Here is a 27,530-nt window from a genome sequence, read left to right as displayed (position 1 = left end):
ATTGTTCACCACAAGACTAGTAATATGCGCTAACAAAGTAAATAGGGTCCATTTTGATTTCAGTTGGACTTTAACTTCAGTCAAAAATGTACATTTTCAAGATCTCATTCTGTAATACAGTAAGAATGCAGTGCATAAGGTAAGAATAAAACAGTACAAAACAGTATTTTACATCAGAAAACTGTAAAAACTAAATGTAACTTACAAAGTGGAAAGATAAGGCAAAGTTATTTATAGCACACTTTATACACTGGAAAAACACTTTACTTAAAACTGATAATCATAAAGGGTACAAAATATAAATATAGTCATTAATGCGAGAATATGTAACATTTGGTCATTTATCAGTTGCAGAATAAAATACTTGTGGAAGAACATTAAGTTCTGGGAAATAAAAGAGTTGCGAGTCGTTTGCTATTCTGCACAGATTAATCTGATGGTTTGAGGTGCAGCACTTTATCAAATTTGTCAATTTTTACTTTTAATACATGTGATCATCTGAATTTTTAAAGTCATAATTTCATAGTCATAATTAACATTTTATGTCCGAATTTCAACTTTTTTATCTTATATTTATGATCTACCAAAACATGATTGTTTTTTTCTTATGAGCAGGAAATGTTCCTACATTCTGATCCTATGGTTACAGGTGACATTAAACTCTCACACTCTTAAAAATAAATTAATAAGTAAATAATGAAAGACAGATATTTAAGAAAATGTCTAATGAGCAGGTACCTTATATTCTGCTGTTGTTTTGACTTGTCATGTACCAAATGCTTTATCATTAATATCAGCTATTACTGATTCATGTGTGCAACCTCATGAGCGTCTAAACCCTTGTTGTGTCTCTCTGTGTACGACTGCTTGAGTTCTTTCTTTTCCACCAAGCTACAATGACTATAACTATAACTATAACTATAATTCCAGATGCAATGCCAACCCAGAGCCAAGGCGATGATGTCCACACACTGTCTGGTTCTGTTTCTCCTTGGTTTTCTTGTTCAGTCGATATGGTCACTTTTTCTGCTGTTGATTCTGCAACAAAAAAAGTATAACAGGAAACTTTACCTCACAGTGATAAAGATAACAGATCCAACTATAATTTATATGCAGAAACATTCAGACTGAAACATCACTAGTGAACATTAAATAAGAGATCAACTTCTTGCAGTATTTAGATTTTAAAGCAAACTACTTTTTTTAAATTAAAAACTTATTTCACTAATCCACTATTTTCACACACCGTTGATGATCAGCTGTACAGTAGGAAGTTCAGATGAGTGTGTGATGTAACAGATGTATTTTCCTGCATCAGCGTATTGAAGATTGATGAGTTTGATGGAGAAGTTTCCTCTCTCATACTCCAATGGGAAAGTTTTGGCTCTGTTCTTGTACTGATGGTCTTGCTCTGATACTGTCTCTTCACCCTTGACTATATCACACACAATCTCACCATTGTGTCTCCAGTGTACATTAATGTCTTGAAGTTTATGATCATGTTCAGTGGAAGAACACGGCAGGAGAACAGAACCACCAATAACAGCCTCTACTGTTTCCTGCAGAGACACTGAAACAACACAAACTGTTATTGACTATATTCACGGTTACTTCCTTTTACAATAAGCCAGCTTGGGTATTCCAGTGAACTGTTAGTTGTCATTCTGTTCTTCAACACAAAACCATCAATGGTTGACTTTTTAATGTTGTATTTATATTTTTAGTACAGTTATCACACTTTTGCAAACACCAGTTTTGTTGATTGCAATAAAGACTTGAAGCTAATGGGAACGTTGGAATAAGAAATACAGTGTGTGTGTTTGGACACACACACACACACACACAACATTTTTCCAGTACTTCAAATGTTATTTTCAATGTGATAACCAAAAACATTATTTCTTCATCCTTCTGAGATTGTCCCCATTTGTAAAACCAAATGTTGTAAGATGTAGGAAATCCAACATTTGATAGAAAACATTAATAGCCACTATAACAGGAGATTGTGGCAGAGGAGCGTTTATTGGGTCATATTAACCATTTCCTGTAATTTTTTTTTTTTAATTAATATTAAACATGATAAAATCACTAAGTTTAAAAATAAACTGTAAGGTGAAGTATGAAGTACTCACAAAGTCTCATAAAAACAATACGTTTTCTTGTGAATAAATGACACAAAGTGAGCACTGCACTCTCCCTTTATGATAACAGAAGCTGTCAGTCAGTTTAACTCAAGCTCACTGATTTCAGTGCACTTGTGAAAACTCCCATTTTGTTCAGTGAATCTAAAGTTCACAATAAATCTTTAATTTACAGTGTGTAGATGATTATTTTCACATGAAAGTGTGAAAACTGATGGTTGAACTGAATTCTGCTGAGGAGGAACACGTCTTTTATGTTGTCTTTTTAATAACTACATTAATGCTGGGCCTGACTAATTAAGTGACTATAATCTGATTATAAACTAAGTATTACACTATTGATGCTGTTAAAGCTACATCAGGACATTGAAGATACCGACACACCAGCAAAAGACATTTCACAGGAAGTTTTCCAGCTATATTATAATATTGCAGAAGTTCTTATAACATTCTGTGCAGATTGTCAATTTTAACTAACTTTAACAGTCAGTGGCAGTAATTTATCTTTCAAATGTAGTTTGTTCAGATGCTCACCTTTGTTTATCAGCACCGCAAACACACAGATGAAGCCGCAACTGCAGAAACAGAAAAAAAAAGTTTAACTTCCTTTGGTTCAACTTGAATAGTACGGTACAAACACTAAAGTCATGAGTTTGATTCCCACATAACACACATAATAAAGGTAAGATGTAAGATAGGGTGTCCCTCCCATTCTGAGTTTTATTACTGATCACTGATGTCATCTCTAAATATGTTACAAACTGGCAGTAAATGTTTTTAAGGGGACAGCTTTACCCTTCTGACCCTATTGGTAAACCCTTGAATTCACTACAAATCAAACTACTATCAACTAAAACTCCCAGCACACCAAACAGCTAATGCTAACTGCTAACCACTGTGGTAGATTTTTCTCTATTTATCACGAGCATTTCTCAAAGAATCTCTCCCAAGAAGAAGCAAGGCCGGAGGATCTCAGACAAATTCCATTGAGAATTCCACCCACATAGAATAATAGGTAACACTTTACTTGAAGGGGTGTGCATAAGACTGACATGACACCTTCATAATCATGACATGGCAGATGTCATAAATATGAAGGAGGTTTTATGCATGTTTATGACAACTGTCATTAAGTGTCATTCGCTGAATTATGACATTTTTTAATGCAAATATGACATTGTTTGAGATGTCTTTGTTATGACAACTTGACATAAACCAATACATCATAACCAGTCAGTGTCTTTGTCATGACCACTTGACATTACCAAGACAACATAAATTGTCATAAACATGACATAGCAGATGAATTATCAAACTTCAGAAACCACTTAGCTTTATGGGTTAGTATTTCATTAAACTATCAGGTGGTTAGTTTTGACATTGGCTGTCATGAAGCCATTATAACTGTGTCATGAATGTTTTTCTTGACCTCAAGTACAGTGGTACAAATTTAATTTGTCATTAAAATGTTATAATGGCTTCATGACAGCCAATGTCAAAACCAACCACATGACAGTTTAATGAAATGTTAACCCCTAAAGCCTAAGTGGTTTGTTAAGTTTGATAATTAATCTGCTATGTCATGTTTATGACATATTTATGACAGGTTGTGTTGTCTTAGTAATGTCAAGTTGCCATAACAAAGACATCTCACACAATGTCATATTTGCATTAAAAATGTCATAATTGAGCGAATGACACTTAATGACAGTTGTCATAAACATGCATAAGACCTCCTTCATATTTATGACATGTGCCATGTCATGATTATGACGGTGTCATGTCAGTCTTATGCACACCCCTTCAAGTAAAGTGTTACCTCATAGACAAACCCTTCTGTTACTAGTTAAGAGCAAATTATGTTGTTTCAAACCTAGTCATCTCTAAAGTTTCATTTCCTCTATTTGTTATTTATACACACACACTCAAAGTGAACCAAGGGATTGGTTTGAGTACATTTTGCTCAAATGTTAGATGTTAGAGTTATGATTAGTTTGATATGCAGTTTATTATTTTAGTAATAAAAAAATCCATCACACCACTTAATGCACACCATGCATATCTTTATATTCATTAATTAACCAATTCAATGTTTTAACAACACTTAACCTTTTTAATTTGAGTTCAAATAAAGCATTTGACAACCAAAACACAGCAGGACGAACACGAACACGAGCAACAAGCTAACGTTACATCAGGCCTTCACTGCTGAGAAGAACATGTGTGTGCAAACAGCGTTTCATTCTGCATTCAACAAACATACCTGATTATCATGGTGGACCAATATTATCAATATGTATTTAATTTGAGTATAATGCATGAAAATACTTTTGAAATTAGGGTGAAATACTACTTTTTCACCAGAAAGTATTGTAGCTCCGTATACTCCATTCGTTCTACGTCATGACATCAGACGGAAATCACGTGAACTGATCAGACATGCGCAGATATTCGTTGAGTTTGAGTTTCATAAAAGTAGCAATACAACATTATTACAACTTGTTTGTCAAGGATAGCACAATAAAGTTGCATTAACTTATTTCCATTGTGGTCCTTGATTTATTATTATTATCATTATTTATTTTTACGAGACATTTTCATGACAAACCATGCACACACAAAAATAACTATCACAAAACAACAAAAACACAAAATACACATATATCCAAATCTATAAAGCCATCCGATCTAAAAACAATTTCTTCACTCTTCTACTAAAACCAACATTATCCATTAAAACCTTAATGTCCAATGTCCACTTATTCCACTCCTGTGCACCTGTATATTCAAACGTCCTATTACTATACAAAGTCTTACACTTACATAGATTCAGATCCATACTACTTTATTTAGTAAAGTGTCCATGTCTTACATTAACCCGAGAGAAATAGGAGTTAAAAATACACTGGGGCCCAATTATTATTAATTTTGTTGTATCATTTTTAGTTTCATGAATGCTAACCATCTTTCAATGGGTCCTTCACCTTAAAACAAGCTCCTCATCTATAAATTCTCCTGTATTCTATTTGTCTCCTTATCTGCAACTAAAGCATCATCATCTGCGTATAAAAACATATTACACTCACACACCTCTTGGATATCATTTACATATAACAAAAATAAAAGAGGGCCAAGTACATCTCTATACATCTGTCTGTCTGCACTTTAATTCATCAATAAATAACATTACAAAAAGCTAGACAAATGTTAAACACAATATTATGCTAGTTTCACTGAAAAATCCTCAAGTTTGACGTATAATAATAAAAATAAGCTGTTTGTTTTTCAGCAGGATGCTATACTCGTCCTTCTGTCTGATGTGATGTCTGATCCAGTATTAGTGAAATGAACAGCAGTAAATGAGTAAATGTTCTCAGACTTACATGAGTATCTGAGTGAAGCTTCTTTCTTAAACTCCTCTGAGAAATCCTGGATCCTGATCCTCAACTGAAACATTTCTCTGAATGATGTCTCATATATTCCTGCTGTCACCGAGTCTTTAATATACTGTCATATCTTGACTTTAGTTTATCATCTCTGTAACAGCAGGACAAGATTGCAGAGCTTCCAGCAACATCCTCATTCTCACCTACAGAAAAAAATTAAAGAGAGAGAATTTTAACAACACTGTTAAATTTTATGATAAAAATAATATTTTTAAAACAAATTAACAAATGAATCTTCTACAATAAATGACCTGTTTTCTTTTTCATATCTGGGCTAAATCCATAAAGATCTTCCTCACAGTTCCTCTCTCTTGTTTTCATCCTGGCACACTGAACAAGCTCCGACAGACTGAGGTTTATATTCTCTGACGTCTGATGGGAGGAGAAACTCAGGATTGTTGTAGATGAGCATGTGATTGGGCAAGTATGATTTGTAGTTTTGTTTATTGTACATCCTCATTCTGGAGAGAGAGAGACATGTGAAACTTCACAGTCTAATGAATTTGCTTTTCAAACCTTATGGTTTAACATATCAGCATGTAGGTTTGGATGCGTGTTGCTTGTTTTAATTCAGTTGAACTTTGTGAATCCATTGCTACACGTACATTTGTTTTGCTGTATACGTCTATTCTTTTACATTATTATAATGTTAATAGATTCAAGATTCAAGTACACTGTAAAATGTAATTAGTTGACCTTACTTAAAAAAAGTATGCAAACTCGTTGCCTCAAAAAAATTAAGCAAAGTAAGCTTTAGATTAGTGAGTTAGAAAAGCTTGTTTATTTTAAGTGTGCAGTACTAAATCAAGTAGTACCACTAGCACGTTTTTTTTTATGTTCATGTAACTTAATAGCCATGATTAGTGTTAACTTAGTTTTTTCATTTTTGTGTGGATTGCTTGATATAAATTTAACCCCACTTAGAATTACTAAATACCTACAACTTAACACTTTTAGTTAATCTGCTCACTCATTTTTCAAGTTTACTTAAATTAAAGAAACCAATTTCTGAGTAAGGTTTACTTTATTAATTATAGCACTGTCCTTGTACAGCATAATATTTAGAATTTCTTAAAAGTTTCCATTATACAAAAAAAAAAGAAAAAAAAAAGTTTAATTTAGTTTAATTCAGTTTTTAGCAATATTATGAAGCTGCAGACTTGGAGCCTGCATCTACAGTCCCGCACCCAGAGTCCCGCATTCTCAGACCCCTCGTTTTTCGAGACAGCGCCTCCTGCTGTTCGGAAGATCGTATAACACCCTTATCCAAATGCCATTGAAAACAATAGGATGCAATATTACAGTCTCATTTTATTTAAAGTTATCCAAATAAATATTTGCGTTCCCTGCTTAATGCATGTGCCAAAAAAACTCATTGTGTTCTCTGACTAACAAATTACCCAGTAGTTATTTTTTGAGCGTGGGTGTAATTGAAAGAAAATTACTGATGGAAGGGATACAATTGCAGATTGAACAATCTTCTGAAAAATATGATGTGATATTATATTGCTACAATGTTTTTATTTATTTATTCAAATTCCAATTTTTCTTTGTTCAACCTATTATTATTGTCCAATTAACATTATACCATGCTAACATTACAAAACCTGTTTTTTGATATTTTGAATGCAAAGCAAAACTCAAATAAGAATAGAAAAAACAGCAATAATAAACAATTCTGTACTTTATTTAATGATCACCTAAACATCATCTTGCTGTAAACAGGACAATGCAAAGAAAAAAGGAAGAAAGAATTGTGTTAGTGACTTTACTTTTCGCCTTCAATTGCATTAAAAAAAAAACACCACATTTATAAGTCGCTTTGGATAAAAGCGTCTGTTAAATGAATAAATGTAAAATGTAATGTAAATGCATAAGGTAAAATAACTACTTTCTGGTAGGCGAATGTTCCTTCTTTTTTCATTATTTTTGCAATCGCTCTGCCAAATTAACCGCTTCACTAAAATAAAAGATGAATGCCATTGTCAAAAATATTGTGTAATAATAATTATTATTATTTTTTTTTGCGAATGCAAATTACAAGCATACCTAGGGTGATAAGTAGGGCCACGGAGGAACACCTCCTCAGCCTCCTGCCAGGATAATGCCTGCATCTCACATAGGCCATGAATGATGGCCTGTCCATATAAATAAATAAATAAATTAATTAATATATAAAACATTTCAGTCAATACAAATTAAAAGAAGGAACCCAAACAAAAGGCCAAATGACACATTCTAGCACACATGTTAATACCATAGACTGATTAATACATAGTGAAGGCATAGTAAATTTGATTATTAGGCAATTGCATGAGTTGTAAATGGCTGGCAACAACTTCATATCACAGTTAAATTAATATTGATTAATTTTAATAATTACATTTTATAAGAACTAATTTAAGTAGTCTACATAAATTATATAAAGTAAAATAATTACTCCGGCATTGATTAATTCAATTTATAGTTTTAGGAGAAAAGGTCCGGTAATTAAAAAAAGGTCAAAAGGTAAATCTGATTAAATAATGAATGACATTCTTTGATATTGACACACTAAATGTATTTAATTGGTCTACTTTAATGTCAGCTAATTTTAATCAAAAAAAGTCCAAGGTTAAAGGCTAACGTTAGCTATCAAAATATTTTCGGGGAAAAAGGCGAAAAACATACATTAACGGCTCAAATTTAGTTACAAACTGTCTTTACAAATATTAAATGGACTATTCATATGTTGGTGTATCGATAAGCTATAAAGTAGTAGAAATCGAATGAGTATGATTCGCTAAATAAAATTGACGATACTCACGTTTCGGCTTAAGTTCTTCAAATGTTTATCCGATCCAATTTGATAGGAGGCGCTGTCTCAAAAAACAAGGGATCTGAGAACGCAGGACTGTAGATGCAGGCTCTGAGTCTGCAGCTTCATACTACTAGTGTTTAGACACATTGACATCAAGAATCAGCCTGTGAATCTCAACAATGGTGACAATTATAAAGAATGTTGTAGTGCATTCTGGGTGCAACCAATCAAAACTCATTCATGGCTCCCATCATGCATTGCTGCATGAATAAATAATGAGCTTGTGATCAGGGGTGATCTGTTTGTCACCATTGTTGAGATTTATACGCTAATTCTTGATGTCTATGTGTGCCTGCATAAAAAAAATAAAATAAAATTGAAGTTTTTTTCATTATTTATTTGATGAATTGGATTTCATTGAAATGGTTAGAAATATTATGCTGTAACAGGACAGTGCTGCTATAATTAATAAAGTAAACTTTACTCAGAAATTGGGCTCTATATGCAGAGGTGGAAAATCCAGGGGCCAATGAGTAGAAGTCCTGCCATATGTTTATTCCACCCATAAACTCAGTCAGCTGATTTCACTAATTAGTGGATTAGCAAATCCAGGTGATTGGAACAAAATACTGAGGAGGACTTTTAATTTCTGAACCTGGACTTTACACCTCTGCATAGCAATGCCACATGTCAGCCAAGAGCAAAGAAATAAACCAGACCTGGGACCTCATTTATAAAACTGTGCGTAGGAACCTTACTAAAAGTGTACGTGCGCCCGAAAGCCAAAAAATGGCGTACGCAAAAAAATATTCAGACTTATAAAACCGTTCGTACGCCAGAACCTGCGCAGAATTCACTTTATAAATCCCAGTCAGCTGAAGATTGTGCGTACATGCGTCTCCACCCGAAATAACCATATGGAGCTTACAACGCCTAGTTTTACTATGCAGATCCTCATCTACATATCATTTGCATATGATTATTCATCCACGTGATAACTTAAACGTTATCACGTGGATGAATAATCATATGCAAATTATATAAACGGTACAAGAAACATTACATTAATACAAATCAAGTAGTTGTCTATCCTTGCCTTGTTTTTGAATAGCCTACATAAATCAAATAGTGTAAAATACATTTCAGAGAAAGTTTTTCTCAATCTTTTCCACTTGCCGAATTGTATTTTTAATTGATTTATATTTTTAATGGAAACAGATAGGCCTTGGGCATTATTTGCACGAAACTATTTTCTCAGACAATCTGGTATTATCATGATAAGCAATTATCTCTGTGGTTAAAACATTAAAGCACGCCACAGGAAAAGTGTTCAAAAACAATCGCATCCACAACAAATATTTCTAATGATTGAATTTAAAAAAATGTTGTAACTTCAGTAATGATTTCATGTTTAAGTGTTTAACTCCATTAATTTGAATGGCATATTTAATATAAATGTTTATATCAGAAGTATTTTATTTATTTAAACTGTTATTTGCGTCAGTTTCACTAAACGGCTCAACACGCTCGCTGCCGCGGACATTTAAGAAGGAATGGATATTTGCTTCAAGTGACAGGCTTGGTGATTGAAATTGTATTTGTATAATCTTTCTGGTTTAATTTTCTTTAGATTTTCTGTATAAAAGTGACCAAAAATACATTTAACTCCAGCTCACCATCGGTGTCGCTCAAGTGCTCCATCTCCAAAACGTTCGTACGCATGGGTCAGAGTTTGCGTGCAGGTGCGCAAATTTTCCCGTCAAGTTTTTCTTTATAAATCCCACCTTTTGCGCAGGAACTGGCGTACGCATGTTTTCAGCCCCGTTTTGTGCGTACGCAAGCTTTATAAATGAGGCCCCTGGACCTTAACGTAGACAAAAAATGAGGGTTAAGGGGATTAAAGGAGGAGGAGGAGGGGGAAAAGTTTAATTTAAGAGGAGCGGTTTAATCCTCTAGCAGAGGAGGATTAAACAACTCCACAAACAGCATTACCAGCTTCACTTATTACTAACCAGACTGACTTTATTTCTGTCAGACGTCTACAAAAGGTTTATTGAGAATTAACAGAGGTTTAACTCTAATGTGTTTCATTTGAAGTTACCATATCAGTGATTAGTGTTTCCATAGTTGGGCTCTTAACTCTTAATATATTTATTGTGTTTTTTTGGCTGCTGTGACAGTGTGTTTGTCAAACACATTTGAGGCAGCAGCAAAGAAAGCTAAAGTGAAATGAGATCAGATGATGATGGTTTCCTGTTGATGATTTTATAATCATCATGAAACAGACTGATTCACTGAGGTATTTTAATCTAACAATTATGTTGTTCCACTAATATATTCACATCACAAACCCTGTAGCATGAGATCCAGCAATATAACAATCGCTTCAAATCTTTTAACAAACATGAAATTAAAAGTTGGTCATCTGGCTGTCAAAACTCAGGTACAGCAACCAAACAAAATGATAAATTAATGTAATAAGGGTCAAGAGCCCAACTAAAACAAACACTAATCACCACAATGGTGGCTTAAAATGACGGTTTTCACCTTCAGCCAATAGTAGCTATTGAAGGGCGAGTCTTGGCGTGGCCATATATCGCCGTCTAGCGTAAAGAGGACTGATCTGCGCATGCCCACAGGTCATAAACTTACTTTTTCTAAATTAATCCAGCTCAAGTAGACTGAGCTGGTAAGATTTTCAACCTCAAAGTACAAGTAACTTACTAAAAGTGAGTGTTAATAGCAGGTTGAAAAAAAAAAATGATTAAGGTCAATTTACTATTTTTAATTAAATACCATGTTTGCATTTACAGTGTGGCTTTACTGGCCTGGTAAAAAAAAACTTTACAAATTGCCAAAGCATTGCTAACATTAAATTACAGACATACATATTTACACGCTAATAATAAATAAATTATAAATAACAATGAGATAGGAAAGGCAAAAAAGTACACAAAGATTTCTGTTGTTATTTAAATGTTATTCAGTGTTGATGTTATTGTCCCCCCCCCCCCCCCCCCCCCCCCAAAAAAGTAATGTATAAGAGACATATTTAAGAGACATACCTTTCACTCCATTACATTTATATCAAATTCCTCGAAAGTCGTTATGTAGCAGCTTTAAAAGTCAGTGGATGATTTTCTGATCAGCTGATGATAAAATGGAAGACGACGGTTCCTCAGTGCAGCGCGCTATACTTAGAAAATATGTTTCAGTTCGAACCTTTTACAGATTATGGTTTGAACTACTAACTTTAACTTCAAATTTGTTTAGTTTTAAATGTTTTGTTTGCCTAAAACCAACCATATCACAGCCTCCAAAAACTCGTCGTCTAACCTGTGGAATCATAATGAGGTATGTAAACTTCAGGTGAAAGCTTGAAATGGAAATGGTCTGTTAAAAGCACAGACAATTTCCATTTCAAGCTAAAGTTTCAGTTGAGTTGAGTTGAAGAACAAATGTCTAATTGTAACACATGGGGCCTTTGGAATGGTATGAAATCTCTTGCTGGTTATGGAACCAAAAATAACAGTGCTTGCTGGTCAGGACTGAATGTAAATGAGGTAAATACGTTTTTTTGCAAGGTTTGATGACTCTGATTTCTCTGCCTCTCATGATATGATTTTAGAATCTCTTGTACAGAGTGATAATGTAGTCCAGCAATTGTTATTAATGAAAATGATGTTCGTCGGCAGTATATTTCGGCATAGTATATACTGCCATATATAAGGCCCTGATGGTATTCACCCACGTACTTTGAAAGTCTGTGCTGATCAGTTGTGCTCAGTTTTTCACTCAATTTTTTCTTTGTCCTTGTCGAAAATACCTGATATGTGGAAAACATTGTGTCTTGTTACAATTCCAAAACATGGTAATGTGGGTTGTAGTTTAAATAATTTGAGACCCATTGCTTTGACATCACAAATAATGAAATGTTTTGAGAGGATTATCCTTTGTTATCTGGGTAGTCAGTTGTCATATTTTCAAGATCCGTTACAGTTTGCATATCGAAAAGGTGTGGGAGTAGATGATGCTGCCATACTCTTTATGTTGCATAATATTTATAATCATTTGGAAACAATTTCCAGCTCTGTCAGGATTATGTTTTTTGATTTTTCTAGTGCTTTTAAATTAAATTCAACCACATGTTTTAGCTGATAAATTGCTGCGCTGTAACCTACATAAAACTATTATGTGGGCTGTTACGTCCCAGGACGTAATGTTATTTCTTTTATTTGATTTTGTGATGTGATTTGTTGTTGTGCAGTTCGTTGTCTCTCTCTCTTCCTCCCTCTCCTTCTGTGCAGGCTTGATTGGGTTCAGCTGCGGCAGATCACGTTGATGAGCGGGAGTGTTGATAAGCTGAGAAAGACGGCAATGCAGCAGAGCTTCTTGGGCGTGCGTTGAAGAGCTCTGTTGTCGTTCTGTCCCTCATCTCCTGCCCCAGACATTTAGTTTCTTGTTGGAGTTCTAAATGTTGGAGTGTGTTTCGTTCAGTGAGGTTTCCCTTTGTGGGGCTGTCACCGTTGAATTATGAGGACATTTGTTTTGTTACTTTGGTATCGTAAGTTTTTCTTTTGTGTTATATTTTATTTATATTTTCTTGTTTACTTAAGCTGTTACTGATTCATGTTATTAAATTGATGTTTAATTAGTTTCTTTTGGAAGCCGTAGGGAGGAGGTTGCCATTCTTGTTTTCTTGAGTCATTTTTCTCCTGTTTATGGTCAGTTAGGGAGTAAGGGAAGTCTTTTGTATTTTCTTTGGGGTTTTTCTTTTGTTAGGTAAATTACATTTAATTCCCTTTAGTTAAAACCATTTTTGTTTGTTATTTTGGCTTGAACCCCTCCTGAAGATTCACGCTTCCTGTTATTCATTCCTGTGTTAATAAAAAGCTTCATTTTGACACATTTTGTTTTGTATTTGTTTGTGAGCTGGGACAGGAGAAGGGATAGATGTATCACTATAATTGATGCTTTTGTTTGTCATCGGTATTCCTAACCCTATAGGCGGGGAATTCGTGACAATTGGGGGCTCGTCCGCTCGTTCATTTTAGTCGTTGTTTCATTAGTTTTGCTTGGCTGCTTCGAATTTTTCGTAGGGAAGGAAGTTTGTAATATGGATTTTGATTTAATTAAGTTTACACTTTCACCTACGTTGAAAGAATTCGACTGGTGTAGAAAAAAAGATCTAATTCAAATAGCAGAATTTTATAATTTAACGGTCCATAAAGAGGCAAATAAACGAGTCATTAAAGATGAGCTGTATGGTAGGTTAGTTGAGATTGGTATTTTGCCTGGACTAGCTCCTGAGTTAGAGATTGAGGAAGAATTTTCATCTGATAAAGCAGAGTCGGTAAGCGGTAAAAAGGTTGCTGGTTTAGATCCTATGTTAACTGTTCGCTTACGAGAGTTAGATCTGGAGTTAAAGAAACAGGAGCATGAAACGCAACTACTCCGATTGAGAGAGTTTGAGTTAAAGACCGATCGGGATGTTAAGTTGCGTAGGCTGGAGTTGGAAGCCCAGATGCAGCGTAGCAGACCAGTTTTGTCACTGCGCTCCAGACATGCTTCTGGTAGTTCTGAGGGGGGGCAACCTGACTTTGATGTGGGTAAGTACATTAAACTTGTACCTCCATTCCGTGAATCTGAAGTTGACTCGTACTTTGTGGCTTTTGAACGTGTCGCGGCTAAATTAAAATGGCCCAAAGATATGTGGGCGTTATTGCTGCAGTGTAATCTCGTTGGCAAAGCCCAAGAGGTTAGTGCGGCTTTGCCAATTGATGATTCACTGAATTACGATACTATGAAATTGGCGGTGCTGCGTGCTTATGAATTAGTACCGGAGGCATACCGGCAGAAGTTCAGGGCGTGTTCAAAGACAGCCAAGCAAACGTTTGTGGAGTTTGCGCGAGAAAAGAGATCGCTTTTTGAGAAGTGGTGTGTCTCTACCAAAGTTATAACTCTTGATGAATTGCAAGAATTAATTTTGCTCTAGGATTTTAAAAATAGTTTGCCAGAAAATATTGTAGTACACTTAAACGAGCAGAAAGTATCTAAACTTTTTGATGCGGCAATATTTGCAGACGAGTTTGCGCTTACTCATAAAACTGTGTTCTCTGTAATGCGCGCTCCTAAACCCTCCTTTGTTATGGAAGGAGGGAAGGATAAAAGAATGTCAAAAGATAACTATTTCAGGGCTGAGGGTGAAGCACATGCGCAAAAACGACCTGATAAAAAAAGAGTCTGTTGTTATTGTCTTGATCCTGGCCATCTGATCACGAGCTGTAAAGCCTGGCAGCAGAAAGCTGGAGGTAGACCTAAAGGGGTAGCGTTTACCTCCGTTTCTGAGCTGTCATCGCAGGAAAAATCAAATGCATTTGGGTCGTTTCTACAAACGTGTTTAGTCTCGCTCCCAGATGACGCTGAGGTAAAGTCAATAGTGATGCTACGAGATACAGGAGCCGCACAATCCTTAATATTAGAAAGTGCTCTGCCATTTTCGTTGAAGTCGTACACAGGTAATGATGTGCTCATTCGCGGTATTGAAATGGGTTGTACTCCTGTGCCATTGCATACTGTTCAGGTGAAATCGGACCTTATCTCTGGTACGGTTTCTATTGGTGTACATTCACAATTACCTGTGGATGGCGTGAGTATGATTTTGGGTAATGATTTGGCGGGAGCCAAAGTGTTTCCGTACCCGATCGTATCTGCAGAGCCTAATGTTAGCACTCAAGTAGCTGCTCTGGTGTAACGCGGGCGCAGAAAAAGAGATTTGAGGATGTGGTGGATCTTTCAAGTTCCTTTCTAGTTGCATCGCCAGAGAGGGTGGAGTGTAAAGTGGAGTGTAAATTGCTTGTTAATCCTCAACCGAACATGAGTGATGAGTATTTGAGTGCAAACGAAATTCCCTTAAAAGTGGGTAGGGAACAGTTAATTGCTGCGCAAAAATCTGATTTAACCTTGAGTAAATGTATCAGTGCGGCTGTGGACAAAACGCGAGTTTTAAATGGGTCGGTAGGTTATTTTTGGGATGAGGGAGTGTTGATGCGCTGGTGGAAGCCGTCAAAATCTGAAAGTGATTGTGTCTATCAGATTGTCCTTCCTACCGGGTATCGGTATCAAATCATGCAGCTCGCTCACGAACATCTATGTTCAGGACACCTTGGTGTTACAAAAACATATGACCGAATTTCCAGGCATTTCTTTTGGCCAAGTTTGAAGTCGTCAGTGTCTGCCTTTGTTCGTTCCTGTCATGCTTGCCAACGTGCTGGCAAGCCTAACCAAAAGATTCCTCAGGCGCCACTTAAACCCATTCCTGTAGTGGGGGAGCCTTTTGAAAGACTTATCCTTGATTGTGTGGGTCCATTGCCTAAGGCTAAGTCAGGTCACCAATATCTCCTTACTATAATGTGTGCAGCCACTCGCTACCCGGAAGCCGTGCCATTGCGCTCTATTAAAACAAAAGTTGTGGTCAAAGAGCTAGTTAAGTTTTTCTCTATGTTTGGGTTACCTAAAATAATTCAGACAGATCAGGGAACAAACTTTACCTCACGCTTGTTTGAACAGCTGGTAAACGAACTGGGGGTGGAACATCAGATGTCAAGCGCATATCACCCTGAGTCGCAAGGTGCGCTTGAGTGATTCCACCAGACGTTAAAGTCAATGCTGCGCACTTATTGTGTTGAAACTGATAAGGAGTTGGTGGATGGACTACCCTTATTAATGTTGGCCATAAGGAGCACAGTGCAGGAGTCCTTAGGATTCAGCCCAGCCGAGCTGGTGTTTGGACACACAGTTCGAGGACCCTTGAAATTGATCAGTGAACAGTTTCACTCTAAAGATCCACCCTCCGTGCCGATTTTGGAGTATGTGAGTCTGTTTCGTGAACAACTCCACAATGCTTGGGAGGTTGCTAAAAAGCATCTTGTTGAGTCGCAATCTAGGATGAAGAGCAGATATGACAAAACCAGCGTTGTTCGCAATTTTAAACCGGGGGATTCTGTTCTTGTGTTTCTGCCTGTACCTAATTCTCCCATGCATGCTCGGTTTGCTGGTCCATATAGCATTGAGAAAAAACTGAGTGATACCAACTACACAGTTCTAACTCCTGATCGACGACGCAAAAGTAGGGTTTGCCACATAAATATGCTTAAAGCGTATGTTTCTAGAGATGTGCCTGTAGTTAAGCCTGTAGTTGAAACTGTGTCGCCTGTTAATGCTGTTGCTCTGCCTTCTATTTATGTGCTAGAGACAGATGGTCTAATTGGAAAGGATGCTCAAGCCTCTTGTGGACGACTCTCAAACTCTGCCATTCTGGCTAACTTGCCGTCTCATCTCTCTTATTTGTCTGTGAGTCAGTGTGGTGATATTGTTGAATTAATTTCCAACTATCCTACATTGTTTAACGATGTTCCTTCGCAGACAAATGTGTTAAAGCATGATATTGAGGTGGGTCAAAGTATACCGATTAAACAGCACCCATATCGTGTTAACCCGCACAAACGTCAAGCTATGAAAGACGAAATTGGTTATTTGGTGCAAAATGGCTTCGCAGTGGCCAGTCAGAGTCCATGGAGTTCGCCTTGTATCCTTGTGCCCAAGTCTGACCACTCTTTTCGATTCTGTACTGATTTCCGAAGAGTTAACAATGTTACTAAAGCTGACTCTTTTCCTCTCCCCAGAATGAAGGATTGTGTTGATCGTGTAGGTACGTCACGCTATGTAACCAAACTCGATCTTTTGAAGGGATACTGGCAGGTGCCATTGACACCGCGCGCCTCTGAAATCTCCGCCTTTGTCACGCCTGATGCATTTATGCAATATACAGTGATGGCTTTCGGGATGCGCAATGCACCTGCCACATTCCAGCGATTGATGCAGATTGTTTCATCAGAGGTACAGAACTGTGAAGTGTATCTAGATGATGTAGTGATCTATTCCATGACATGGGAAGATCACTTATGCACCCTGAGTTTAGTCCAGCAAGTGTGAGTTTGCCAAAGCAGTGGTGACTTACCTTGGTAAAATAGTTGGGCAGGGTCAAGTTAAGCCCGTTAAGGCTAAAGTTGAAGCTGTTGTTACCTTTCCTTCACCCACCAATAAACGCGAGTTGAGGCGTTTCTTAGGAATGGCCGGATACTATAGGGGATTCTGTAGGAATTTTTCCACAGTGGTTGCACCCCTTTCTGACCTTTTAAGTACTGAGCGAAAATTTGTGTGGACCGAAGTATGTGAATCTGCCTTCTGCTCTGCCAAAGATTTATTGTGTAATGCTCCTGTGCTTTCTGCCCCGAACTTCACTGAACCTTTTAGCCTGCAGGTGGACGCGAGTGCTCATGGCGCCGGTGCGATGCTGATGCAAGCAGATAATGCTGGTATAGAACATCCAGTGAGCTATTTCTCAAAAAAATTCACCCGGTGTCAGAAAAATTATAGCACAATAGAGAAGGAAGCCCTGGCGTTGCTTTTGGCCGTCCAACACTTTGAGGTGTATTTAAGTTCTGGTGACTGCATTGTGGCGTACACTGATCACAACCCTCTAGTGTTCCTGGCTCGTATGTCTAACTCTAATCAGCGTCTAATGAGATGGGCACTCATCTTACAAGAGTTCAACTTGGACATACGTTATAAAAAAGGTATAGATAATGTCGTAGCTGACGCATTATCAAGGGCTTATATTGCTGTAATGGGAATTTTAATTTTCACACTCTAGGTGTGCTCCTGATTTTTCAATATAATGATTAATGTGAACACTGTGAGACAAAGGGGGAGACAGCTGAAAAGGGAACCTCTGACCCCTTGGGATCAGAGGTGGTCCCATTTGGGACTTCTGAGTTTGTAGGAATAAACTCAGCAGGATTAGGTCACTAGCAGAGAAACCTTCCCTTGTTTAGATAAGGGCCTGTGAGCAGAAGACCTTGAAGGTACTATAAAGGCTCCTCTGCCCTCCCTCCCTTCGTCGCACTTGTTCCACAGACTGTTCTAATGACTTCTGTGTGGCAACTGGGCCTTCTTGCAAGAATAAAATACTTTTTTAATGATCATTTGAATTTCAGAGTGTCTCTTACGCAGTTGATGATTGTTTAATGAATTTTTGCCACAACAATTTTGGTGTCAGAGTATGGGATGAGTTTTCCTTGAGGGCTTTCCGGGTCTGATCAGCGGACGGTGGAGGGAAAACGCCCTGAAAGCAACAGGCTTCAGTCTCACCTCGAAAAATATTGAGAGAAGGAGAACCAGCCGCTTCAGGCCCGGGAGGACTTCCAGAGGGAACTCAAAAAAGAACCCAAGTGGCGACAGAAAAATCTCTGGTAAGAGACAGTAAATTCATTTACTTTTGGGGATTTGAAAAGAATTTCTTTTGAAAAGAAAATGTTATGGTGAACCATAATGGCTGTATTTGAATACTGAAACTAAAGCTGTGGTACGAGGAAGGGGAGGCTTTTAAATAGGGAACGGAGATTGAGACCACAAAAAGGTCAAGATATTGTCCAGACCGAAGCCGAGTACTCGTGACTAGAAATTGATTCAAGGAGCTGAAGTAATTGATCAATGGAAGGAAGTTTTTAAGAAGGGCAGGAAATAAAGACCTCACAGGTCAAGGAATTTCCAGGCCGAAACTGGGCCATCCGGAGAAAGATATTGAGAGTAAGCGGGAATTAATTTCAACCTTTCTGACTTTGGGTGAAAAGTCGGCAGTGTTGTAATGTAACGGAGTACAAATACTTCGTTACTGTACTTAAGTAGAAATTTCACGTATCTGTACTTTACTTCGTTATTTAAATTTATGTCAACTTTTACTTTTACTCCACTACATTTCCTAGATAAAATGTATACTTTTACTCCGCTATATTTCCACTAAGCATCTTCGTTACTCGTTACTACAAAATAAAATCAGAAGAAATGTGTGCGACTACAATAAGGGAGGTTTGGCGAATCACTGCTGCTAGATTGCAGTACGCACGCTCCGCACGGCGCGCGCTCTATTACAGCGTAATGCTTGTTTGTTGCCATGCCAAAGGAGGAGGAAGCACAACTGAAACCGTCATGGAAGCACGAGCACCTGGAGCACGTTTAACCAGAGCTGCCAACTCTCACGCATTCTCCGTGAGACACACGCAATTGACATTTTTCACACGCTCTCATGCCACACATGCATTTTCTCACGCACAGAAAAATCGCGACGCAAAGAGGACACGGAGACCGACAGACTAGACAAAGCAAGTTACTTTATGACAACTTACCGAAATGTATATTCCTCATACATAATATCGATCAATAAGTGTTTTTCATCAGCGTGAAGAAGTCAATAACATAGCTGAAGGACAATTATGTCACATTTACCTCAGGAAAGCCATTTAATAAACATAGGCTAGCTATAGCACAGTTGGCAAGAAAAAAAAAAAGCTATAGAGAGTATTTTGCTAAATATGTGTTCTATATTACATATTTACTATATTTTTACTTATATCATTAAAGTTTTTATTATAATAATAAAAAATGCATTATATTTAACTAAGTATTTTTAACCTTAAATAATAGCCTACTACCAGCTGATAGGGCTCTCTGTATGTTTACAGCATTAGGTGAGTTTATTGTTTGGGTTTTTTTTGAGAAAAATTAAGGCCTATCTTGAGTAGCCTACCTAATATTTATACAAATGAGTCAATATTAAATCAAATCACAATTGAATTGAAATAATAAAAAAGTGTAGCTTACCAGAAATTGTTCCATCTAAACATTGTAACATGTCACTAAACCTAATAAAATTCAGTTTAATTACAAAAATGTTAGTGACAATAACAATACACTTATTGTGATGCAATTTTTTTTTACAGCTAAAGGTACATGCAGTGGGAAATAAACGATAACACAAGTAGCCTACAGTACAGGCTACACAGTCCCTCCAGTTTTTCGCGTTTCCGTGATCGCTGAATTCAACGCATAATCCAAAAAAAAAAAAAAATTACTTTTGATACTTAAGTACAGTATATATCAGATACTTTAAGACTTTTACTTAAGTAATATTCTAAAAGATAACTTTCACTTCTACAAAAATCTTTTTCTAGTACGATACTTGTACTTTTAGTCAAGTATTGCTTTCTAGTACTTTATACAACACTGAAAGTCGGTTAAAGCGCGCTGAAAATTGAAAAGCCACAGGCCCTAGTGAAAGAAAGAAAACAGCCATCATGGGAGCATCTAACAGTAAATATTGCACACCAGTATACTGTGCAATAAAGAAACAACATGGGAAAAAGGGCATAAAAGACATAGGGAAGTTGATAAAGTATCATGATTTTCCGAAAGAAGGAACACTGAGTACCACAAGATTAAAGGTGGTAAAAGAGTCAATTGAAGGACACGGTGACAAACCACAGGGTTGTTGCGCGGGAATTAATTTCAACCTTTCTGACTTTGGGTGAAAAGTCGGTTAAAGCGCGCTGAAAATTGAAAAGCCACAGGCCCTAGTGAAAGAAAGAAAACAGCCATCATGGGAGCATCTAACAGTAAATATTGCACACCAGTATACTGTGCAATAAAGAAACAACATGGGAAAAAGGGCATAAAAGACATAGGGAAGTTGATAAAGTATCATGATTTTCCGAAAGAAGGAACACTGAGTACCACAAGATTAAAGGTGGTAAAAGAGTCAATTGAAGGACACGGTGACAAACCACAGGGTTGTTGCGCGTGTGCCAGACGTGTGTAAGAATTGTAAGCAAACAGTCGTGTACTGGTTAGATGAGGCAGAGCGAAAAGAAGGGAAAAGGATGCAGAAGGAACTAGCATGTAGGGAAAGATGAGAAGAAATATAGTCAAATGTATGTTATGAAAATAAAATTTCTGATAGAATTTATGGAACTATTTATGAACGCCTGTTAAGTCAAATTAAGTGACATAAAGATGAGGAATGAACAAAAGTTTTATTAAGCAGATTGGGGAACAATTATATTTTAGTGGTAAAATAATGATGTCTAGAGAATTTTCATAACAAGAGTTGAAGGAGCAAGCAGCTATAATGGCTGTCTGTGCGATTTAGGAATTGAGATATGAGTAATAATATTTTTGTGAAACAGCAGAGATAAGTGGGACTGAGAAAATAATGATGTTTTTAAGAGTCCTGAAACAAATAGTGAGACAGATGAGCACAAACGCTGTAAGCAGCTGTGCTCTGAAGCCCTGACTTCAAAGATATGTGAAATTAATAAGAAAATGGGTAGTCAGGGTTTTGATTCTGTTTGGAAATTTAAACAACAACTTGACTGGCTAAACAAAGAAAGAAACGGAATTCTTTTTTATTTTTTGCCTTTTATTGCTTCCTATGATTACAAAAAGCAAGTAAATGTAATTATGGGTTGGGGATCATTTCCTTGGACAAATGTGATTCAAGTTAAACAGAAACATTGTGAAAACCCCTTGAGTGATTTTCTGTGCAGCTTATGAAAATTAATGTGCTGCCAATGATAATGATGAAGATTATGATTTGGCTATTGCGATTGAATCCACCACTGGTGGACTATAAAAGAATACAGAGAACTGCTTATCAGTGGCTCTGTTTACATTCCTGATTGGGACACACTGCTTCAAGGGTGTGCAGTAAGTTGGAGCCGTTTGAAAGCTCAATGATCAAACTATAGGCAAAGAGAGTGTTTTAATTGTGGTCAGCAGGGCCATTTAGTTCGTAATTGTAAATGGACACTCAGAAAAGAAAGTGATAACGTGAAAGTGTATTAATGTGGGTTTGAAAGTAGAACAGTATTTAAATGACGATATTAAAGTTTTCGTCTGAGAAAGAACTAAGAATGTGAACGCAGTGCTAAAGTAAGTGAAAAGAACGTGCAAGTAAATAAGGGAGAAAAGAAAGTTAAAGGAAAGTTGATAGATGGAAGTCGTAAGAAGATTGAAGGTTAAAAGAAGGTTGAAAGATTTAAGTTGCAAAATATTTTAAAAGTACCGGTAACTAAAAGGATGATAGTGTTTTGAATGAAACGCTTTGATAAGGTTTTATATGATATAGAGAGACAAATCTAACAAGTTGTATCACAACTTGTAATAGAATGTATCACAAGCAGAGAGGGCAGCCTCAAAAGTTAGTGTGAATCCTAATAGCGTGCCGCACGAGTGCTATTTTTAGACCGCAAGGCCGCGTGACGTCAGCAACGTAAACCGGAAGGGGGTCAACATAGAAGCGCGCTCGCTTATGATTCATGCTAGTACTGCTTGTTTTCTGCCGGTTATCCCTCAAATAAGAACATGCCGAGTAAACACTGCTGCTATGGAACTTGCAGAAACGACTCCAGACACTATGACCGTCCACATATGAAGGATGTATTCTTTATTCGTTTCCCGAAGCCAAAAACCCAGAGGGATAAATGTGAACTACTTTTTCTGTAGTAAGGAAACAGCCTTAGGGGGGAGGGTAAAATAATTGAGAGAATTTAGATTTGATATTAATTAAAAATTAAGTGTTGTTGGTTGTGACCAAGTAGCATTAGCGATCGCTAAACAAAAAATAAATACATTAATAATAATAATAATATAAATTACCCCCAACAACTATCAGACGTAAGACAACCAGAGGACATAGTATATATGACAGACATAGGGTTGCCAACTGTCCCAAATTAGGCGGGACGTCCCGTATTTTGGGCTTAATTTATTTGTCCCGTGCGTGACCTCCCGTGTCCCGACACTTGAGAATGATCACCGACACCTGTCATCATCCAATCACAGCTTTTTTTAATCACTGTTTTGAGACAAATCATTGTTTGATTTGCGAACATAATCCTCTGCCGTCTGGTTGCTTCCTCTTCAAGCCGGACTCGTCTCGCGCTAACTGTCCACGTTTTGATTTCGGCAAAACAATTTTGGCGAATGCAAACAACGTGATTATTGTTCATGAGTCGAACATCCAGCCACGCAAGAAAAAATGTAATCTACCTGAAGGAATAATATGCTCAAAAAACATTTCTGATTATTATTAATGTTAAAAAAAGCCTTAGAAAGTAAATAGAAAGCTTTTGTAACATTATAAATGTCTTTACTGTCACTTTTGATTAATGTAATGCATCCTTGCTGAATAAAAGTAGGCAATTACTTTCTTTAATTTTCTTCCCAAAAGAATAATCTCCCAAACTTTTGAACTGTAAGCCTATATAATGTTAAAAAGCTTTCTATTTTAGATAAATGCTGCTATTTTGAATGATGGTTTGTTTGTAATGTGACATTTTTTTATGTATGACATTAAAATTATTTTTATAATTAAATACATAAATAGGTAAAGCAATACTAATGTGTTTATGTCTGATAACCTTTTAAACACATATTTAACTGCAGACACTGAAATGACGTACAGTTTTGAGTGTCCCTCATTTTCCTATAAATAACCACGATTGTCCCGTATTTTCCTTTTCTGAAGTTGGCAACCCTAGACAGACAGGACATAGGGTGGTAAAAGATAGCTTGTTGAAACTGCAAAATGTCACTGTCAGTGGCGTAAGGCGATGTTTTTTGGGGGAGAAATTCTGTCGATAACAATCTACCTCTGGATCAGGTCGGCTCTTTTTCCCGTCTTTTTCAGCCCTCTACACTCAAGCCATCTCTTCAATTGAATATTTGTATGTTCTTCTACTTCTATACCAGTGAATTTGGCACCGGGGACATCATTCTCGGACAGAGTTAGCAGGTTTAGCTCAGTATACATCTCGTCCGTAAACTGTTTACATGCGTCTAGCATGAGTGACACGCGCGAGTTTGACCCCCCTAGCAACCGTCGCTAGCTTAATGAATATTAATGAGAAAAGGTGACGTATATCGTGCGGTACGCTATTGCAGAGTGATAAACTCCTAGAAAAATACATTGAAGTAATTGAGAACTTGACAACTAAAATTGAGATGAAATGTGATCAAATAAGTAGAAGCAGTATTACTGGATTAATAGTTGATAAATGTAAAATATGGAGAAAGGCATCTGATTAAACAAACAGTTTGTTAATGTTTTGAACGTGGAGGAATAGTGTTGACCATGAAAGAACTAGGAGCTGATGTTTTGCTTTCAAAAGATAAGCTTGTGATTGGCTGAAACAGTTTGCTTATCGGAATCTGGTGTGTGCTGTGGCTGAGACGTCCAGTGCGACAGAGACACGATCTGAGAGGAAATTTGTAATGTCTAAATTCCCTGATGTGGGCAAAAGACAAATATAAAAATTGTTTATTTGAAAACGCATGTAATTTCTGGCAAAGATGCCTTACGCTGGAGTAGAGTTAAAAGATGGTAGATAAAGTTTGATTTTAGAAGTTTATGAGAGTGCAGTGTGTACCAGTCCTGAATGCCTCAGAGTCTCTCTCATTCAATGTCAGCTAAAGGCTGTTATCTGAGCCTGTGTCATAATATAGTAAGGCACAGTGTTTCAGTTGAAAAATCATAGACATGGAGATGTTAAAAGAAATAATGTTACAGGATTTTATATTTAGAGGGCATATGTTTTATAAGTAAAACTGAATTACTTTAAAGAAGTTTTTAAAAATAATAATGACCTTAAATGATAGAAGGTTACGTTTTGACTAGTTTATTTTAGGCCCAGTAACTTCTTTGTCTGATCTTAGCTTCCACCATGACACAGGGCCGATGGCTCCGGCTACAGACGTAGATGTACACTGAATGGACAGTTGGTCTAAATTCACTGAGTATAATCTCAGCAGTGCTAGGTTGCTTATTTTAAGATGTTTAATGAATTTAAGTGATTAAATACTGTTGTTATTAATCTGTCTCCTTGTAGTTAACACTATTAGGCAGTCCAGAGTGCTCTGGTGACTCTTGAATGTGCCTTTCCTAAGCTCCAGAAAACAACTGAGTCTGTTGAAGAAAACTGATTTCGTGATGGGAAAGAGCGGTTACCAGTGTGTACGAGGTGATTACTCAGTGACGGGTAAGATCCTCTTTGGCCAAACGAGGGCAACCTAAGGCAGGGGGTCACCGCCGCCACTGGGCATCTCCTGATGGGAGGTGTGTTATGTGAGATGGGTATGAGAGTCGAGCGGTGACAGTGAGGCCAGCAGCATCATGATATCATTAAGGGGAGATGAGCTGTGAGAAGTTACGGCAGTCTTACCCAAAAATGTGAGTCCCTCTAATACCACTCACCAGAAAACCGCATTAATTGTATGGCTTGTTTTTATGACAAGTGTTTGAAACTATGCCAGGGGACAACACCCTGATGAAGATTATAGATAAAAAGCTGATGGCAATGGGCTTTCAAGAGCCAGCTGAGACCATGAGGTGATTGTCATTATTTGTTGTGGAGACAGTAACAAAACTTAATTTATGTCAGGACAATGATGCTGGTTGCCTTATGGGCAAGGGGAAATTATAGAAGTGTTGATATTGAAATAATATGCCTGTAAGATGGTTTTAACTCCTGAAGGTCATTAGACATGTAGGTGGCTGAAGATGAAGACGGCTTTTGTGGATTCAAGAAAAGTCTGGATATAGCATAATGGTCAAAGGTTATTGTAATGAATTTATTATTATGTTTTGTCTAAATTACAGTCTTAGGAGGCTGTTGAAAAGATTATTTGTGAATAGTGAGAGAGACTGCTTGAGTGGAGGAAGGGTACTCTGTCTGTCTTTCTGTTATCCTGCTAAAGCAAGCTGAAGCAAAATAATGATAATGAACAAAAACAACCAAGCTGACTTTGCTAAGAGAAAATGAATAATGAACAGACGTGCTTTGAAACTGGTAAAGAGACCATGTAAAATTAGATAAAAGCTACAGGAAAATGAGAAGTTTAAAATCTTATTATAAACGTTAATCTTTTTAGAAAAAGATGTGAATATGAAAATATGAGTGATTTATAGTCAGGTATGTGTGTGTGTGTTTGAGGGTGAATGGACTAGGTCTTGGTAAGTCTGAATAGTGTCTATGTATGTGTCATTAACCTCTGGAACGAGAGTTTTATCATTACAGATGGGTTAAGGCAAATGACAAATTTGAAAGAAATTTGGTCATCAAGCTCTGTAGATTATTGTGAACAAAGGGAGGAGAATGTTGTTTGACTGATACTGACCAAGTCTGTACACCACGACCTGACCTGATAGAAACAATTGATGACTTTGACATTGGAAAATGTTTGTAGATGACTGACTTAAGAGACCAAATAACAGGCCTGAAAAGCAGTGAGACTCAGGGCCAGTGCCCTTCAAATTATTAGATAAGAAGATGAGATTGTGGCTTACATAATGTTTGGTTTCAGAGGCAGAGAAAGATGTCTGGGGGGAAATTTGGTTGAAGGACAACGTTTGGGTTAGTGTTGAAAACTTTGTTTACCCAAACACCATTATGTTAAATTGATGCACGAGTTGTATCATGCATCAAAAGGGGGATGGTAACAACTGCCATACCAAGGGGTTCAAATTTGCTGAATGCAATCGCACAGGTGGGACGATAAATGTTGGGAGGACACTGGGTTTAACTGGGTAAAAGCCCTGCAAGAAGTTGTTCTTCTCCCTAACAAAATTTGCTGTCTGTAAGTGCTTATAACAAGGACCGTTTCAACAGGAAACGCCAGGGCAGATGCGGCAGCGAAGGCCGCGGCAGCACAGCAGACAAAAGAAACTACGTACTTTACTATCTGACAATAACCTCGACATTTGTTTTTCTTTACAGAGCATGCAGACTTTTGATACAGGGCAGAATGAAAGGCCACACCTTGCGCAGCGCATAACTTAAAATTTTCCCTTTGCAGAATGTCAGGATGGATTGTGTCAAACAGAACTGGTTCTGTTCCAAATGTATAAATATTGTTTTGTTGACATGAGCAAAGTTGATTCCACAGGTCAAATCAAAAGGGACGACCGGCTAGACAAGCGGTCACTAACAAAATAGCTAGGGTCTGCATTCACAGGTGACAGCAGACAGCAAATGGTTGATTCCAGTGGAGGTGCAGTCGTGATCTGAGGGAAAATCCCGTAAGGATCGGAAAAATGTTCGGAGAGGGTGACACCTGGGTCCACGCCTCTCACCTTAGACTACACCAACCAACCTCAGCAACCCCACGCGCCGACGCGGAGGGCAGTGAGGGATCAAGGACGTGCTAGTAACGTGCCTCCCTTGCTAGCGAGGGAAAGCCCATTGCAAC

General features: G+C 37.2%; 1 protein-coding gene across 1 annotated transcript in view; it reads right to left on the bottom strand.

Moving 5' to 3' along the window:
- The window catches only part of LOC311295321 (ICOS ligand-like), a 136,479-nt gene extending 130,568 nt beyond the window's left edge, over positions 1–5,911 (bottom strand). Inside the window, exon 1 of the mRNA XM_084416639.1 lies at positions 5,839–5,911. The gene's annotated coding sequence lies outside the window, so the exon portion shown is untranslated. The remainder of the gene's footprint in view (positions 1–5,838) is intronic.
- Positions 5,912–27,530: the final 21,619 nt, after the last annotated feature.

The sequence above is a fragment of the Rutilus rutilus genome (assembly GCF_951802725.1).
Source record: "Rutilus rutilus genome assembly, chromosome: 8".
NCBI lineage: Eukaryota > Metazoa > Chordata > Actinopteri > Cypriniformes > Leuciscidae > Rutilus > Rutilus rutilus.
The sequence above is the reverse complement of the archived record's forward strand: the minus strand, read 5'-3'. Positions and strand labels throughout refer to the sequence as shown.